At 42.4% G+C, this 19,160-nt stretch overlaps 1 protein-coding gene across 5 annotated transcripts in view; it reads right to left on the bottom strand.

The window, feature by feature from the left end:
* CNPY1 (canopy FGF signaling regulator 1) overlaps positions 1 to 19,160 on the bottom strand; it is a 151,824-nt gene that overhangs the window by 119,592 nt on the left and 13,072 nt on the right. The window contains exon 1 of one of the 5 annotated variants that reach the window (XM_056519585.1): positions 8,020 to 8,038. The exons of the other annotated variants lie outside the window; for them this stretch is intronic. The gene's annotated coding sequence lies outside the window, so the exon portion shown is untranslated. Of the gene's footprint in view, positions 1 to 8,019; positions 8,039 to 19,160 lie in introns of those variants that run through there. 5 annotated transcript variants of the gene reach the window in all.

Raw genomic sequence — 19,160 nt, 5'->3', positions numbered from 1 at the left:
TTTTAACTTACGGCGGTTCCACGGTATATAACGGTATTTTCAACGTCGGACCGCCGTCAGTCTATCACCGGCCGCAGCGATGTTCTGCCCCGGCCAGTGATAGGCTGAGCGCACTGTCATGTAAGAAGCCGGCCAGAGCTACTTACATGACAGTGGGCTCAGCCTATCACTGGCCGGGGCGGGACATCGCGCCGGCCGGTGATAGGCTGACGGCTGTCCGACGTTCCCGTCCCCAGCGTGTGGCCGACGTAGGTAAGTTACAGGCATAGGGATACAGCGTACAGCAGTGGTCTCAAACCTGCGGATCTCCAGCTGTTGCAAAACTACAACTCCCAGCATGCCCGGACAGCCGTTGGCTGTCCGGGCATGCTGGGAGTTGTAGTTTTGCAACAACTGGAGGTCTGCAGGTTGGAGACCACTGGCGTACAGGGAGTTCCAGCGCCCGGTGGCCCCCAACAAAGAGGAGGAGGGCAGTGCTTGAAGGTGACATATGTGAGTAGTACCCCGCTGGGCTGATCATTAATTGGGGGGAGCAGAACAGCGCTGGCGGGTAACATCGGATTAGTTCCCCGATGTGGGGACAGCGCAGCGCTGGGCTGATAATACATTTCCGAGGGGGAGGGGCCCAACCGGTATTGCGGTATGGGGGAAAATTCATATCGTGCAGCCCAAAAAATTCGGTATTCGGTATGAACCGGTATACCGCCCAGCCCTAGTTCAAGCAAGGTATCAGTCATTTTGACATAGAAATGATGTGCTGTATGAAGAACACAGTTTTTTTCTTCATCAAATGGGACAAGGGCTCAGAAAGGAGTCTGCGATGCTGATGTGAACATAGTCGAAGTTTCACAAAAGTGAGCTTACATTTTAAAAACATGCGGGGACATTTATCATCGGTGCTTTGGTAAGCGAGTTCTGTAGGCATTTTTTTCTTGCTTTTGGTTTTGCTCATGTGTGACCTATTTATCATACTATCACAGGGATTGATAAATTTGGCTCACATAAGCAAAAAAACAATAAATCGCTTTTAAATACCATTTATTTAGCACCCATCAGCAAAAACCAATAAATGACTTCAGAACAACACTTTGTAACACCTCCTCCTCTCCTCTGTGACTTTTCTGCTCTAAAATCGCAGTTGTGAAAAAAATGTGCGAAATATAAATATTCTTTTTAACCCCTTTTGGACACAGGGATTTTTTTATTTTTGCACTTTTGTTTTTTTTTCTCCTCACCTTCTAAAAATCATAACGCTTTCAATTTCCCACCTAACATATAAAGCCTTGTTTTCTGCACCACCAATTTTACTTTGTAATGACATTAATAATTTCACCACAAGATCTAAGGCGAAACAAAAAAAAAATAAAAAATATTTTGGGACAAAATTGGTAAAAAACAAAAACACAATTTTGTAACTTTTAGGACCTTCCGTTTCTTCCCAGTGCACTTTTCTGTAAAAATGACACATTCTATGTATTCTGTAGGTCCATACAATTGAAATGATATTCACCTAGGCCTCTTTCCCCCTTCCTTTGTGACACAGCAGTGTGACGTCTGTCGGGGAACCCGGGGAAAAAATACATCATGCAACGATTTTTCCTCCTGCTACTCCAGTCAAAAAACAACATTGCCGACAGACCGCATAATAGTGAGTGGCATCTGTCGGGACCCATTGTTTCCTATTGAGCCCGGTCAAAAATAACGTCCATTATGGCACAAAAAAAAAAAAAAAAAAAGGGTCTGATGGATGTTTGTGGCAGAGTGAAAGGGGCCTTATATACAGTTGGTTTGATTTTGTTTTGCTTTTCTCAAAAAATGTAAACTATTTATAGGAAAATTTGCATGTTTAAAATTGTCCTCTTCTGACCCCCTCTAACTTTTTAGATTTTTCCGTATAGGTGGATGTGTAAGGGATCATTTTTTCATCACAGGAGTTGTAGTTTAGAAACAGCGAAACTCCAGCTGTTGCTAAATTACAACTTATATATTTCCCAGACAGCCAAAGGCTGTCCGGAAATGATGGGGTTGTAGCTTAGCAACAGCTGGAGGCTCCCTGTTGGGAAAGCTGGTTTATGGGCACTATAAATGTACTAACCAATTTTCTGTGTTTTTTTCTTATTATTTCAGATGTGTTTATGCAGAGGACTTCTTCGGATTCGGTGGACTACGTTGATGACCAGTGTTTTTTTTGTTTAATATTAATAAAATGGTTAAAAAGGGCTTGTGGGGGAGTGTTTTTTCGAATAAAAGTTATTTAAAAGTGTTGTGGGGTTTTTTTTTTGTTTAAATTTAGCTTGCAGGCTTAGTAGTGGAGGCCATATTATAGATGGAAACCATTACTAAACCGGGACTTAGAGCTAGTCACAAAAAAAGTGAGCACTTACCCCGGTACCCACCACCACCAAGGTGTCGGGAAGAGCCGGTACCAACAGGTACGGAGGGTAAAAAAAAATGGCGCTCCTGGGCCTAGACGGTAACTGGCTGGCGTTATTTAGGCTGGGGAGGGTCAGTAACAATGTTCCGCATCCACCCTGGTAACGTCAGGCTGTTGCTGCTTGGTTGGTATCTGGCTGAGAGTGAAAATACGAATAACCCCCACGTGTTTTCTCATAAATAATTAAACAATAACAAAAAAAATTATAATAAAAAATGTGTGGGGTTCCCCCTATTTTCACTCTCAGCCAGATACCAACTAAACAGCAACAGCCTGACATTACCAGGGTGGGCAAGGACCATCATTACTGGCCCTCCCCAGCCTAAATAACGCCAGCCTGTTATCGACAGCGAGGACATGCTGGGAGTTGTAGTTGCAACGACTGGTACTTGTGGGTGGGTGGCCAGGGAGCAGAAGCCCCCCCGCTTATTTCCAACCTCCCCCCCCCCCCCCCCCGCTAATTGCTAACACCCCCACCCGGGCCGCTCCCCTCCCGTGTGTAGCGTCCCCCTCACCGCCACCTATCTTTGCCTCGACGCCGCTCGCAGCAGCCCCCGCTCCAGATATCCCACCCGCCGGCTAGCCGTTATGGGACTACAACTCCCAGCATGCCCTGTCAGTGAGGACATGCTAGGAGTTGTAGTTACAACAGCTGGTAGTTGCGGGCGTGTGGCCGGGGAGCGGAGCTGGCCGGCTGCAAGGAATATGAAACTACACTGTAATGTCATATTTCCCGGCCTGAGCTGTATTTGGCTGAGACCGACAATCCAATTACAGCTCAGGCGGGGAAATATGACGTTACAGTGTAGTTTCATATTCCTTGCAGCCGGCCAGCTCCGCTCCCCGGCCACACGCCCACAACTACCAGCTGTTGTAACTACAACTCCCAGCATGTCCTCAATGACAGGGCATGCTGAGAATTGTAGTCCTGTAGCGGCTAGCCGGCGGGTGGGATATCTGGAGTGGGGGCTGCTCCGAGCGGCGGCGAGGGGGACGCTACACACACACGGGAGGAGAGCGGCCAGGGTGGGGTGTTGGCAATAAGCAGGGGGGTTTCCGCTCCCCGGCTACCTGTCCGCAACTACCAGCCGTTGCAACTACAACTCCCAGCATGTCCTCACTGTTAGGGCATGCTGGGAGTTGCAGTCCTGGAACGGCTAGCCGGCGGATGGGATATCTGGAGTGGGGGCTGCTGCGAGCGGCGGGATATAAAAAATCCCGCTCTCCAAAGCAAGTTTTGTAGGCCAGGTCCGTGCTTGCTTACATTTACGCTGCTTTGGAGGCGGTTGCAACTTTTGTGTGACTGTCGCACTTGATAAATCCCCTGACCACTGCAAAGGGAAAACTAAAATTCACTTTTGTAAGGTCTTTTTTAGATTTTTGTTTACAGCCAAAAGTCGCACAAAAAGTTGCTTAGGCGCAGATGCGACTTTCTGTGCGACTTTTGTAAGCAAAAAAAGAGCTCAAAATCCCTTGATAAATCTCCCCCCATGGTTTTAATTTTTTGCGGAAGTGTCGCCAGTGTCCGAACTGGAACCGTCATTTTATCTTCAAAAGTTACCTGGCTACAATACAGGATAATGTACCCATTTGTTTATTTAGGACACAGAACTGACATCAGGTTTCAGACACTAAAGGTCATTTATCAAACAACATCCAACAACATCAAGAAAGCTGTCACTTTTGATCTTTAATGATGGAATACTGCTTGAGTTCAAATTATTTCCATTCTGGTATAAAGTGGTGACCTTTATGGAAAAGATGGTGGTGTCTGCTCTAATTCGAAAACATTTGATGCACAGGTAGATATAGGGCATTGTGATAATATTAAAAGGGGTATTCCAGGAAAAAACTTTTTTTTTATATATATATATCAACTGGCTCCAGAAAGATAAACAGATTTGTAAATTACTTCTATTAAAAAATCTTAATCCTTTCAGTACTTATGAGCTTCTGAAGTTAAGGTTGTTCTTTTCTGTCTAAGTGCTCTCTGATGACACCTGTCTCGGGAAACGCCCAGTTTAGAAGAGGTTTACTATGGGGATTTGCTTCTAAACTGGGCGGTTCCCAACACACGTGTCATCAGAGAGCACTTAGACAGAAAAGAACAACCTTAACTTCAGAAGCTCATAAGTACTGAAAGGATTAAGATTTTTTAATAGAAGTAATTTACAAATCTGTTTATCTTTCTGGAGCCAGTTGATATATAAAAAAAAAGTTTTTTCCTGGATAACCCCTTTAAAGGAAACAACAGCACAAAATATCAGTCCTTCTACTCAACCAAGTGGCTACACACACTGGTCTGATAGTGGCAGGATATACCAAAGATCTAATGCAGTGGTCTTCAATCTGCGGACCTCCAGATGTTTCAAAACTACAACTCCCAGCATGCCCGGACAGCCATCGGCTGTCTGGGCATGCTGGGAGTTGTAGTTTTGAAACATCTGGAGGTCCGCAGGTTGAAGACCACTGATCTAATGTGTATGTATGATGACTTTGTAACCAACTAACTCCCTGAGGCACTGTCAGAGAAATCTCAATATTCCCAATATTTTTCACCAATGGGAGACTGCCAGAAGGGTCTTGCAGCAGCTTATTCTCAGATAAAAAAAGATGCATGTTCGGTTGAGCTGAGCGTGAATCGTAATGGGGAAGTCAGCTAAAATAGCTGTTGGCAGATGTTAACTGGTTAAAACGTCATGTCTAAGCCCTTAAAAAAGGCTTAACCAAATATGTGGTGAATCTAGGAGCCAACAAAAAAAGTAATGATCAGGATTTAAATTTTTTTTGCTAATTAGCGCAATGTTTCAGTTTTTGAGATTGTTTAAACATGTTTATTCACTATTTTCCTAGTATTATGCACAGTTAGCGTTTGCACTAACACTAACCCACTTATCCTGTATTTAGGGCCCTGTGGCACACTGGTTGAAATACACTGACCCTGGATTTGTTGTGCCCTGCGTTAAAATATAAAGAACCTTTGGAATAATGTTATTCCCACTTATTACCATATTTATTGTGCTTCCCGATCCCTTTTCACACACCTTCAATTTTAAAGGGGTACTCTGGTGAAAACCTTTTTTCTTTTAAATCAACTGGTGGCAGAAAGTTAAACATATTTGTAAATTACTTCTATTAAAAAATCTTAATCCTTCCAGTACTTATTAGCTGCTGAATGCTACAGAGGAAATTCCTTTCTTTTTTGGAACACTGATGACATCACGAGCACAGTGCTCTCTGCTGACATCTCTGTCCATTTTAGCAACCATGCATAGCAGATGTATGCTAAGGGCAGCATGGTGGCTCAGTGGTTAGCAGTGCTGCCTTGCAGTGCTGGGGACTTGGGTTCAAATCCCACTAAGGACAACAATAAATAAAGCGTTATTATTATTATAATAACGTCAGCAGAGAGCACTGTGCTCGTGATGTCATCAGAGAGCATTCCAAAAAGAAAATAATTTCCTCTGCAGTATTCAGCAGCTAATAAGTACAGGAAGGATTAAAATTTTTTAATAGAAGTAATTTACAAATATGTTTAACTTTCTGCCACCAGTTGATTTAAAAGAAAAAAGGTTTTCACCGGAGTGACCCTTTAAGGGTTTATTCAAGACCTCTATTATTGATGTCCTATTCTTAGGATAGGCCGTCAATATCAGACTGGTCATTCAAACTCCTGACAATCTTGATCAGCAGAATAAAGAGGCAATGGCACTTTTGTAAGCGCTGCAGCTCCTTGGTTGCTTACCAGACACAGCTCCTTACTTCTGCAATCTGCAATACCAGGTACAGAATGAGAAGAGCCGCAATACCAGGTACAGAATGAGAAGAGCCGCAATACCAGGTATTGAAAAAGGTGGCAGCTTTGCTAAACAAAGAGGCAACAGCTTTCGCTCCATGGTCCCTTCCATCAGCTGATCAGCAGGGGTGCAGATAGTCACACCATAACAAATTGGATATTGATGACCAACTATAAAGGGCAGATCAACAATATAAAAGTCTCAAAAAACCTTTAAATTTGTGTGTTTGTTTCAACAGAATGGCTAAAATGTATTCTTCCAAAATTTTAAAACATACATTGGATTTGCTTTGAATGGACGATAAAAATTGAAGTCAAGTCAATCCTTTTGCCTTTTACTTGTCTATCCACAGGTAAAACCTGCAATCTAGGGCCCTATTACATGAGGCTTTTATTGGCCGTGTAGGTAGATATTGCCCTGTGTAATAGGGCAGGTATCTTTGGCTGTTTGGGACTTTTTGATTCCCTAAAGTCATGCATGATCAAGTGATCATTTGTGTGCCCCCCCCCCCCCCCACCTGACCTGCGTATTGGGCTCGATACACGAATATCGATCCACAAGATCAGTGTTCGTTTACAGACAGGCTCAGGCTGTGTATTAGAGCCCTTACCTTACTCTGTAAGACTCATAGATGAGAATATGTGCACCTGTCACCATGATAGAGCTTTGTGAAGACAGTCTTGTACATCAAAATACCAGCAAAGCTCTAGAAAAATTTAGGGCTAAAAAACATTTAACCCAGGGTATGTAGAACATGTACTGTCTATATATATTGTACTGGGGTACAAAAAGAATTTTACCGAAATATCTCATTAAACATACCGGATTATTTTAGACTCCTCGTGGTTGCACTCTTGGCCAGCATAATGACAGTTAAAGGGGTTCTCCACCAAAAGGTGATTTTAGTACGTACCTGGCAGACAGTAACAACATGCTTAGGAAGGATCTGCGCTTGTCTTGGAGTTGTGAGATTACCATAACACTGTGGCTAGCTTTTTGTGAACTGGTATTTCCTGTTTGAGTTTTATTTTTTGCCTACAAATCCCATAATTAAATTGTCCTCCCTCCCACACATCAGCCACCCCACCCATTGAAACATAAATGAGCTGCATCCATTCAAAAGACCTGTGGTTTTCAAACAGGGTGCCTAGTTTGATCTCCCTACCACCAAGCGATCGCTCCACCCATTGAAGCAGACAGGCTCCCTGTCATCAGCTGAGTGATGTCAGATCTCGGCCGTACTGCAACCTGGGAAAATTCTGAGACAACAGGAATTTTGTATGCTGTTAAAAATAAATATTGGGGTGAAAATCACAAGAATTGTGAGAAAACTGTCAGAAACAGGTACAGACACTATATTATGAACTACACTAACTTTACAGCCCCTGTAGCATAGTCAAATAAAAGAAAATTCTGGAATACCCCTTTAAGATGTCCAGATTGTGTGAACAGAGCCGAGTTTCTGAACGATATCATAACATGTATTCCACCTTTCAATTTATAGAAGACAGACATAGAATAGAGACTGTATATAACCAATATAGGGGGCGATTTCGGTAACAAGTAAATGATGGTATACTTTCCCAAGTTGTACATTACCCTAGCATCCATACTTCTCTGTACCTGTACTTTCTCCCACAAGTCCACATTTGTATGTAATAATCACTTGCAGACAAAATGAGCTCAACCCTGTAGCACAACCATTAAATTAGCAATAGACACTACACAAAAATCCACCTGACTTCCTCATTTGATGGCTCTAATCTCAACTAGGCATAAGGAACTTACCTATTGTCACAGTAGGAAGATGACCACTTTATAAGTCACAGTATATAGTAACCTGTTGAGCTGCCTGGTCACATGCGCATTTATAGCTTTCTTGTAGAGTAATACAAGAACAACAGGTGTTTCAAGAGTCTACTCACTGTTCACGTGGTGTCTCCTACGTCTGCCACGAACTTGTAGGAGCCTGCATGTTCAGATGATTGACAAGTGAAAGAGACCAATCGGAGGGAACATAGGAAAGCTGTTAGCAAATCATTTACTAGCTCTCCTGTGAGAACATCCCATCTGGAATACCAGAGAGAAACCTTGAAATTCAATCACACATGGACCTTAGCTTTCAATGAACTGACTCCACCTGACTTGTGCACAAAGTACAAGTATACAAAACACCAATATGTATACCGTGCACAAGTCTACAAAATAATAAGACAGATACTATGAACAAGTATACAAATATATATATATAAATAAAGTACTCAACGTGTGAATGTATGTTCCAGCCTAACTTCCAAATGGCTGGAGATATTTATGTTAAACTTCATACACGTTACTCATTAGTCAACTAAAAATAGTTAAATCATTACTCTTGATCCCATTACTCTTGGGCTGCCGAGATTGCCCGATACTTTTAAACATCCTGCAGACTGTCAGGTAGGCAGGTACAGAGAATAGTAAGTGCGGAGAATGGGATATGAGGAGGGGACACGAGGACAGAAGCATCATTGTTGCTTTTCCTTTTCCACAAGGTTTAGGTTTGAATTCCAGGCAACAAAGGGTACTTAGGTAGTAAATAGATAAAATAGCAAAGCATCCTGCACTACTTTGCCCTTTGTTTGTTACAGAATATGCAATGAAGGCTTCACTGTAGATGTAAACACAGCTTAAAGGGTACCTCTCATCAAATACACTTTTGATATATTTTAGACTAATGAATGTTGAATAACTTTCCAATAGCATGTTAATGAAAAATATGCTTCTTTCTATTGTATTTTTCCTGATCAGTCCTGTCAGCAAGCATTTCTGACTCATGATGGAGTCCTAAACACTCAGAGCTGCCAGCCTGCTTTGTTCACAGCCAAACAGGCTGTGAACAAAGCAGGCTGGCAGCTCTGAGTGTTCTCCTTTGTGAACAAAGCAGACTGGCAGCTCGTAGTGTTTAGGACTCCAGCATGAGTCTGAAATGCTTGCTGCCAGGACTGGTAGGGAGACCCCTAGTGGTCATTTCTTCAAAGTGGAAAATTAAATAGAAACAGGCATATTTTTTAATAACATGCAATTGTAAAGTTATTCTGCATACATTAATCTATAATATATTAAAAGTTTTTTTGATGAGAGGTACACTTTAAAGACCTTTACAGCCAGGAACTGACGGGCTCCTGATGATGTGCACCAATGTTGTTTGCACCTGTTTACTGAGCCTCTTAGTACTCAGTGATGTCTCCCAGATACTCTGCCTGGCTGACATGAGCAGTTGAAGCTACAGATTTATTGCGGTAAGTGCAGGACCTCTATTTTCTACATTTATCTACACTTGTTTACTGAGCTTTCTCCTCAATTGTGCTGCCAAGCTGGATGAACGATCGCTGGGGGGACGATTGTATGGATTGTTTGTGCAGCTCTGTAAATTTATATTTGTCGGCAGCACATACCATTTACATAGGGTGAGGTTTGGCCGATACCGCTACTTTAAATGGCCGCACAAAAACTCCAATCAGCTGACGATCGCTTATCTCAGTGTTCTTCAGCTGATCATTGGTCCTTTTACACAGGCCGATTATTAGGAACCTGTGTTCCTAAGAACGATCATTCAACCGATAAACAGCCAATGTTATATAGGCCTTAAAAGGGTACTCCGGTGGAAAACTTTTTTTTTTTTTAAATCAACTGGTGCCAGAAAGTTAAACAGATTTGTAAATTACTTCTATTAAAAACTTCCAGTACTTTTTAGCAACTTATCCAAGTAGAAGAAAAGATGCACTCACCCAGTGTTTGTAGAACAAAACTTATTTTATTTTGTAGTGTGGAACAAAGCAAGACCCTGGCAGCTTGTGTAGGGATAAGGTGCAGCACGCTGCAGACGTCTAAGGTGTGACAGCCGTTTCACCCGCGCATGCGGGCTTCGTCAGCCGTTTCACCCGCGCATGACGAAGCCCGCATGCGCGGGTGAAACGGCTGTCACACCTTAGACGTCTGCAATGTTCTGCACCTTATCCCTACACAAGCTGCCGGGGTCTTGCTTTGTTCCCCACTGCAAAATAAAAGAAGCTTTGTTCTATAAACACGGGGTGAGTGCATCTTTTCTTCTACTTGGATATGATGTTATACCACACTATATGCACTTCAAGACAGCACCCCCCGTATGCACATGTATGCTGTGATTGAGGTACATTCAGACTGGCTACCGTTACTGATTGACTTGTTCGCCGTTGGTGCTCAGCATTGCTGTTTCTACTCGTGATTCAATCTGACTTTTTAGCAACTGTATGCTCTGCTGACACCTGATGCCCATATCAGGAACTGTCCAGAGCAGGAGAAAATCCTCATAGCAAACCTATGCTATTCTGGACAGTTACTGATACGGGCATCAGGTGTCAGCAGAGAGCACTGTGGACAAGACAAAAAAGAAATTCAAAAAAGCAAAGAATTTCCTCTGTAGCATATAGCCGCTAATAAGTACTGGAAGGATAAAGATTTTTTTAATAGAAGTAATTTACAAATCTGTTTACGTTTCTGGTACCAGTTCATTTAAAAAATAATAAAAAAAAGTTTTGTGGGGGGGGGGGGGGGGGTCCGATAGGGATAATGTTGCAATAATGCTGAAATGCTATAGAGGTCTAGCCATAGAGAGGGTACCAATGCAGTTCTAATAGCATCATTTTGGTTATCTGTCTTTTAAAGACATAAAAAGAGCTATTGAGCTGGATCATTGTGGGATCAGAGAAAAGAGTAAACATTTTTCTTTGTTTTATTACACTGGTTTTATGGAAATAGAACTCCACTGGTCCATACCCTATGGTTATGGCTCTTCAGTATTGTCCAGCATTACCCATGTTTCCTTATGGGAAAAATATACTGTCACAAGTAGTCACCCAGTTTGCTTCTTGGTGATGCTGGTTTGTGACTTTTTCTCAATGGTAAAACATTTAAGTTTAGCATGTGTCACTGTAATAGCGCAATATTGCCTGTGGGACACATTTGTTATGACACCATTTTATTGCATTTCTTGCAATTCACATAATCGCCATATTTTGTCAACCCTTAAAAGAGTACCGGTCATGATCTTGATAAATTTTATAATCCTCCCAGTTCACTGCCCCCATCATGATAAACCACCCCCTGCCTTTATTTTTATTATTTTTTAGTTTTCTACCTTGTTATTCCTTTGTATTTTCTGCTTAGTCAGATTGGGAAGGGACATTCCCCAGCAGGCGTGACATCATCTGAAGCCATACAGGGGAGAACTTCCTCCCTCACTCTGCTACACACAGCCCAGAGCAGTTCAGTGTGAGATGAGCTATGTTTGGCTAAGGCTGCACTCCCCCCCCCCCCCCCCCCCCCCTCAGCACACCAGAATGCATTTCCTGAACTTGGACTTTTGCCAGGCCAGCAGAAGTCCAAAGTCAGCGCAAGTGATAGGGGGAAATGTGCTCTGGACAAATAGGGAGACACCTAGTGGCAGATTTTTTAAACACAAATAAAACGTAGAAAACTTCATTCAAAGTACAATAGAAAGATTTTTTTACTTCCCATAAGGAGTGCAATAGCAAAAATTTGCTTTAAATGACAGTGCCCATTTAAAACTTTCTGGCACATGCAATATCGCATGCAATATATTTTATATATTACATAAGAAAGCGTAGAACAATACATAGTTCAGGCTGAGTAATTCAGTGCAAAACGGATTGCGGGTTCAACGACAATAGCAGTGACATTGTGAGCTGGTTGGTATATTGGGTGTAATGGTCGCCACAGTGATGTCCATGAATTTGTTACAAAAAAAATGTAAAAAAATAAAGTGGGCACCAGGATTTATTCTTCTCTGCTTTTCCATAAAGAAAATAAGTAAGGAGGGCAGCTACAAAGACATTCTCTCTGTTTCTGGGGTACCCAGTCTGTCTATGAACTACACAGACAATCCACTGATTTTACAGGCATCGTGTAATACTTCATTGCTCCTGGGGTGGCGCTGTAAGGGAAGTATAGTTGCTGCCAGGTTTTTCTGCAGATTTCCGCTGATCTCTGGGGGCACCAGCAGTCAGACACCCTATGATCATCTTACTATTGACGGACCTTGCAAACAAAACTTTCCTCAGCATTTCCAGCATTAAAACTTTCGGATTAAAGGAAAACAACGGCTTTATGGCTATGGTTTTGCTCTTTATATGAATATAATAATACTTGATGAAAATTACAAGCCTCTCATTATTTAACCAACAGAGCTTTATGCGGCACGGAAAAGTTCTTGGGTACGCATACGCATTTGTGAAACAAAAACTTCAACCCACGCTTTATTTCCCCTCCTCTGACCTCTGTTGTGTTCTCTCTATGAGGTCCGATCACCTTTATTCTTCCAGCTTTCATGCAGATTCCTTCCAGGCACAGTGCAGAGAACTTGAAAAGTCTGATCACATGCAGGGATCATAGCCATAGCTCGCTCTCTGTCTGCACAGGAGTTGCGCTTGGCAAACGAACTTGCTGACAGAGAGGACTGTCAGAAGGATGTACTTGGCATCACATAAAGGCCACATATGTGCCCACAAATCCAAAACTAGTGCAGGAAGAAAAACTTTAAATTAATACATTTATCGTTGTAAAAACAGAAGAGGCGTTGAAAAAAAAAATTGTTAGGGACAAAAAGAATTTCTCAGTACAAGGACCTGTTCATTTACTATAGGCCTATATAAGTAAAGGAAAGAACAAATCATTCCAACTTAGAGGGCAAATCCACCATTCTGGACCTTTATTTAATAACCAGAGGGGAGAATAGCTACAAAAAGCTCTGGAGGACCAAGCCTTTTCGTTCATTACATGGACAGTGCAACAATGTCAGTAGGAACTGTGTAATGCCTTACTTCTCCTGTGGTGGTGCTGCAGGGAAACTGAGAACTTGCCCTCCGGTTTCTTCACAGATGGTTTCAGCAGGGAAAAACAGTGATTGTCCAATTTTTTATGTTAGAAGAGTCTTCTGACAACCTCCCAGTATGCTCGGACGGCCAATGCTGAAGTCATTTTTTTAGTAACAGTAAGGACTAGCTGTCACTTAACAGAACTGTTTTCTAGGAAACCAATAAACTATTTTAATCAATACAATTTTGGCACCATTCTTGAAAGCATAAAATCCTGTTTCAAAAACTGCTTTAATAGTCATTATCAATTAAAATCAATAATGGAAATTGTCAACAATTTCCATAATCGATAATCCGCTGTTAGGGGGTGTGGCCTTGGTCTTTAAGGGGTGTGGCCTAGTAACATAGTATTCTTACTCTTTTCCTGCCTTTAAGCCCCTCAGTCTGCTCCTACATGTCCCCCTCCGTTGCCTCACCCTCCGACAACTCTGCGTGCCTTTTTGAAGATTCGCCAGGCCTCCAAGACCTTCTGTCTACCTCCAGCACTGAGACTGTGGCCTGTTTTGCAGTCCAGAAGCCGGCACAGCCACCTTGTCCTCAACGCCTCCGGTGACAAGAAGCTTCTTGTCCTGACATCATGGCAGCCTCCCTGTCTGGCTTAGAAGCTCCGTTCTCAATCCTTTGCAGTGACAGATCTTCCTGGTGCAGGGAGGACAGCCATCACTATGGTCTGTAAACTACTTCTCCCCTGCAGTGAGGCTCACAGGTTAACCTTTCAGGTGCTGTCCTCTTTTTTTCCCCCCTCCTGTTACCCCTTCAGGTGCTGTCCCCTCTCTTTTGGCCCATTAACTCTTCACAATGCAGTCCCCACTTCCTCCTGTTAACCCTTCCCTGGCCCTCTAATCCAGTTATTTTTTTTTTTTAATCAGATCAACCAAAAGCTGAATTATTAAGTGAACATATATTCAGTGAGGATCAACAGAGTATATGATAGAATAAGGGTATGTTCACAGTTAGGAAATTTAGCAAAGAATTTCCCCTGGGGATCCACACATTAAAGATTATCGGAAATTGAGGCTTATGTCCCCGACAGGCTGCTGAAAGTTCTAGTGAGTGTAACATCTCACACACCAGCTTACATTGTTCAGTACTGCTCTAACATATCCTCCATGATGTAGCTGCTTCCGAGGGTGTAGCAGCACTGTGTAGTGTATGGGAGCCATCACAGAGGCTAGTCTCTACTCAACAGGTGAGGGAAAACTAAAATAATTAAATGGAGCATGCAGGTGAGAAACTTGATGACAAATTACATATACAAGTTATATAATGGCCAGAAATAGTGCTGTCCCTCACGCACACAACAAGTTATCCTGAAAAGTTTTCTGAAAGTTAATGACTATGTAACCTGTTAACGACACAGGATAAGTATACTCGTCCTGTGGCCACCAACAGTGTATTGGAGCAGGACCTGGTCTTGAGCCCACTCCATACATAGGGTTACCCGGCTGCTCTAAACTGTTTAGATGCCGGTGTCAAAAATGACAGCAACATGCGAACAGTCATACTGTATAATGATTCACTGGTGATTCAGGGGATGGATGCGATCATGGGGAGCCATTCTGTTGTCAGCTCAAGGCCTTCTGAAGACTTTAGTGCCTGCCGTGACAAATCTGTTTCTGTAGCCTGTCATAGGCAAGCTGTACTAGCAAATAACAGAAAAATAATTTCAATGCATTGCAATAGCAATTAATTTAATTAAAAAAGCAATCAAATGATTGCTTATAGAAGTCTCCGCGGGAACTTAAAAGTGTTGAAAAAAGTTGACAAAAAATTTATATTCTCCCTCCATAATAAAAATTCTAATCACTGCTCATTTTTCAAATAACAAAAAACTAAACAAAAGATGTTTGGTGCTGCTGCATGCGGAAACATCTGAACTATTAAAATATCACAGTATTAATGAAACTGCACGGTAAATAGCATGAAAAATAAACATAAAAAGTAACATAAAAAATACCAAATGCCAGTATTTTTTTTTTCATAAAAATTGTTTAAAAGTCTAATCAGTGCCAAAATAGTGCTGATAAAAACTATAGATTATGTAGTAAAACATGATGGAAAATAAGTTTTAAAGTAGTAAAACATGACAGAAAATATACAAATTGAGCATCGATGTGATGGTACCAATCTAAGAAATACAAATAAGATGTACATTTTACCACATGGTGACGGCATAAAAACGAAGCTGTTTTGCAACAGCTGAAGGCACCCTGGTTGGGAAACACTAATTTGGACAATATATTAAATGCAATTCTGGTGCTGAGGCTGTCCCTTTAAGTCAAATAAAGCAATAAATAAGTCCACCTGATCAAGAGCATTAAAGAGTTTTTCTTTCATGTGAGCTGAGCTTGTACATGAAGCAACAACAACTCAAAGAAAATTCCTAATTTAGTATGGAAAGGATTTTTTGTTGTAGATATCGTACTCAACAAGTCCATCAGAACAACTTGTAAAAAGAAGTTATTTTGAAGTGAAGACCATTTAGGGCAGTGCTTCCCAATGAGGGTGCCTCCAGGTGTTGCAAAACTACAACTCCCAAAATGCCCGGACAGCCAGGCATGCTGGAAGTTGTAGTTTTGCAACATCTGGAGGCATCCTGGTTGGGAAACACTGATCTAGGGGATATACAGTGATCCCTCAACTTGCAATGGCCTCAAAATACAATAGTTTCAACATACAATGGTCTTTTCTGGACCATTGTAAGTTGAAACCAGACTCAACATACAATGCTACAGACAGTGCAGATCTGTGAAACGTGTCAATGGCCAGAAGAACCGACCAATCAGAATGGGCATTCACTGGTAAAACACCTGTATTACTGAAGTGAAAAAGGCCAGAGGTGTGGAGAAATCGACACTGTATAAAACCAAGAGCTTATAGCTCAACAGCGGGGGCTCTGCCTCTCAGGTCTTGACCCCAAACCAGGATAAATCCAGTAAACAAGTGAAGAAGCGGCCCTCCAAAAATCCTTTAGATTGTATTTATTCACCCATCAGGTGCAAAAGTGCGACGTTTCAGCCTCACAATGAGGCTTTTCTCAAGCAGTTACAATGTGTTACATCACTTCCTTTTATATCAAAAAACAGTGTGACATCACTGTCTCATTTACATACCATAACAATATTACTGAAGTGCATGCACTGACTGGTGTCTGGTAGCGCCCCCTACAGTACAGGGAGGTATTACATGCTCTGTACACTTTACCTGTACCAGGGTTACCTGCTCCTTTGGACTCCAAGTGAGGGCGACTCATGTTACTTTTTTTTTTTTTAGGACATTGCGTGTTCTGTACAGGACCCTGAAGAAGCTCCTGTCCTCTACATGGACCAGTGTTTCTTAAGCAGGGTGCCCCCAGCTGTTGCAAACTACAGCTCCCAGTATGCCCGGACAGCCTTTGGCTGTCCGGGCATGCTGGGAGTTGTAGTTTTGCAAAAGCTTGAGGCTCCCTGCTTGGGAAACACTGACCTAGACAGTGATTACAGCCCCCAGCAGATCTTTCTTACTTTTATATGTAAGGACTTGCTTTATCTATATTCATTATTTACTTATTTTTCTTTAATTCTCACTTTTTTCCTATTTTTGGATGACATTTTGGGCCTTTAAAACCAATTACCAGTTTTCCATAGAGTTCTGGTCTCAACATACAATGGTTTCAACATACAATGATTGTCCCAGAACCAATTAATATTGTAACTTGAGGGACCACTGTAGATTAGTACTACAGGTTCTAAAACTAGTTCTTGAATAAAGCCAACTGGAAAGCTGTCTCAGGGCCAGGGACACTTGGGGTTAAACATATGCTCATACCCTCCATTACAAAGGTTAGGCTATCACATTTAGCTGCTTGCTTTAATACTCTCCCAGTCTTTCCCTGAGAAAATGATCTTTTATGTTTTTATCAGCTGCCAAACAGTAAGAGGGGGATGAAGATTGACACTTTTTCTAATCGGATTGTCTGCGTTGCTTTATTTATATGAAACTGTCAGGAAGATTGACACATACAGAAACAGTCAAGTGTCTCATTACCAGCAAATAATAGTCATTATTGATTGCCCAGGACTTCTGTATGGTGTTCAACAATGTGCTATGGTTTTTGTACATTAGCTGGGGATCAATAAACCTAGTTCAGAAGAATAACACCGGCACATGAACGTCAAACGTTACATCAATATTCATGGCGGCCAGGAGAATGATTAGCTGTGACGAGAGATGGGAAGGCCTGGAAAAAAATTTAAAAAATTTGAGGAAAAAAAAAATAAACATTTCTATTTTTTTCCCTAAGAAATTTTTTTCCTGGGGAAAAAAAATAAATAAATAGGAAGTAAGGAATATGTTCTTTTATATTGATACATGATCTGTTCATAACATGGTATTCAAACTATATAACATGAAAGACTCTGAGGATCTTTGTAATGACTCCGGTCTCACCTGAAGACAAATTCTGGAACACAATTTAAAGGGGTATTCCGGGCAACAACATCTTATCCGCTATCGAAAGGATAGGGGACAAGATGTCTGATCACGGGGGAGCGCCGCTGGGACCCCCAGCGATCTCCCTGCAGCAGCCCGCATTCTATGCGTAGCTGCATCTGAAGTTTCGGAAACCTCCGGGCTTCCAAGATGGGGATGTGACGTCACGCCCCCTCCATTCATGTCTATTGGAGGGGGCATTGCGGTCGTTACGCCCCCTCCTTTAGAAACGAATGGGGGGGGGGGGGGGGCGTGACGTCAAGTCCCCGTCTCAGAAGCCCAGAGGTTTCCGAAACTTCAGACGCAGCTACGCGTAGAATGCGGGCTGCTGCAGGGAGATCGCGGGGGGTCCCAGCGGCAGTCCCCCCGCAATCAGATATCTTATCCCCTATCCTTTCGATAGGGGATAAGATGTTTTTGCCCGGAATACCCCTTTAAATACTAAGAATGTAATTTTGAATATGCATTTTTGTCTCTAGGGGCGCTGCAGGGAAAAGGTTTCAGTTTTAGTTGTGGCTGGGCTCCAACTTGTTGGTATTACAGTAGTTGATGTTCCTGTCCTCTCACATTGGCCTTAAAGGGGTACTCCTGTGGATAGTGAATAAGTGCTGTGGATCCTGTGGATAGGGGAAAAGTGTTTTATCTCGGAGGGTCTGACCGCTGGGACCTATCGTGATCTCCTGCCTGGCGCCCTGGTTATCCCATTCAGGCCCCCTCCATGCATCTCTTTGGGAGAGCAGGGAATACAGTGTTTGTGTATCCCCGGTTCTCCCATAGAGATGCATAGAGAGGGGGGGGGGGGGGTGTCGACCACTGCTTCATGTGGTGGTCGACAAAGCTCTAATGCCCTGCAATCATCCCCTATTGAGTGGATAGGGGATACGTTATAAAGCACTGGAGTACCCCTTTCATTGTCATTTATCTGTCTGATTCCCATCATAGATAATGTTCTCCCATCACAGATGTACAGCGCTCAACTATCTTTGCCAGTCCCACAGAGCGGTAATGGATCTGCTATGTGACCGATCCATTCCAACAGGAGCTTTGAATATTCGGTTCTTGAGATTGTAGGGGGAGCTGGCTTTCTGTAGGGCATACAATTAAAGCCTTTAATAAGGATTATAGGTTGTAGTGTCATCCTTATAATAGGCCTTCAATATAGAATCTTTGGGGGTTGGAATTCTAAGATCCCCATTTACAGTGTCCGTGTACCCAAAAGCATTGCCGCCCATAGGTGTGCAGCAATGTCTGTCACTCCAGTTCAGCTCCATGAAGAATGGGTCTGATCGATGGCTGAGTTGCAGCACTAATGATAAATGGGTGGGGGCACCAGTGAGGGCTGCGGCCCCTTTACTCTGTTGATCTTTAGTGGTTACATCCCCAATAATGCCATACTTATTGAATATAAAACTTGCTTCTTCTAAGGATAATGACATGTCAATCAAGCATGTCAAAAGACCATATGAAAGGGATCTAAACAAATACTTTATGGTGGAGGGACAGCTGGGAAATAAAAAGAAGTAACAACAACCTATAAACATAAAATTA

Source organism: Hyla sarda, chromosome 5 (genome assembly GCF_029499605.1).
Source record: "Hyla sarda isolate aHylSar1 chromosome 5, aHylSar1.hap1, whole genome shotgun sequence".
NCBI classification, from domain to species: domain Eukaryota; kingdom Metazoa; phylum Chordata; class Amphibia; order Anura; family Hylidae; genus Hyla; species Hyla sarda.
This window is presented reverse-complemented; position numbering and strand designations above follow the sequence as displayed.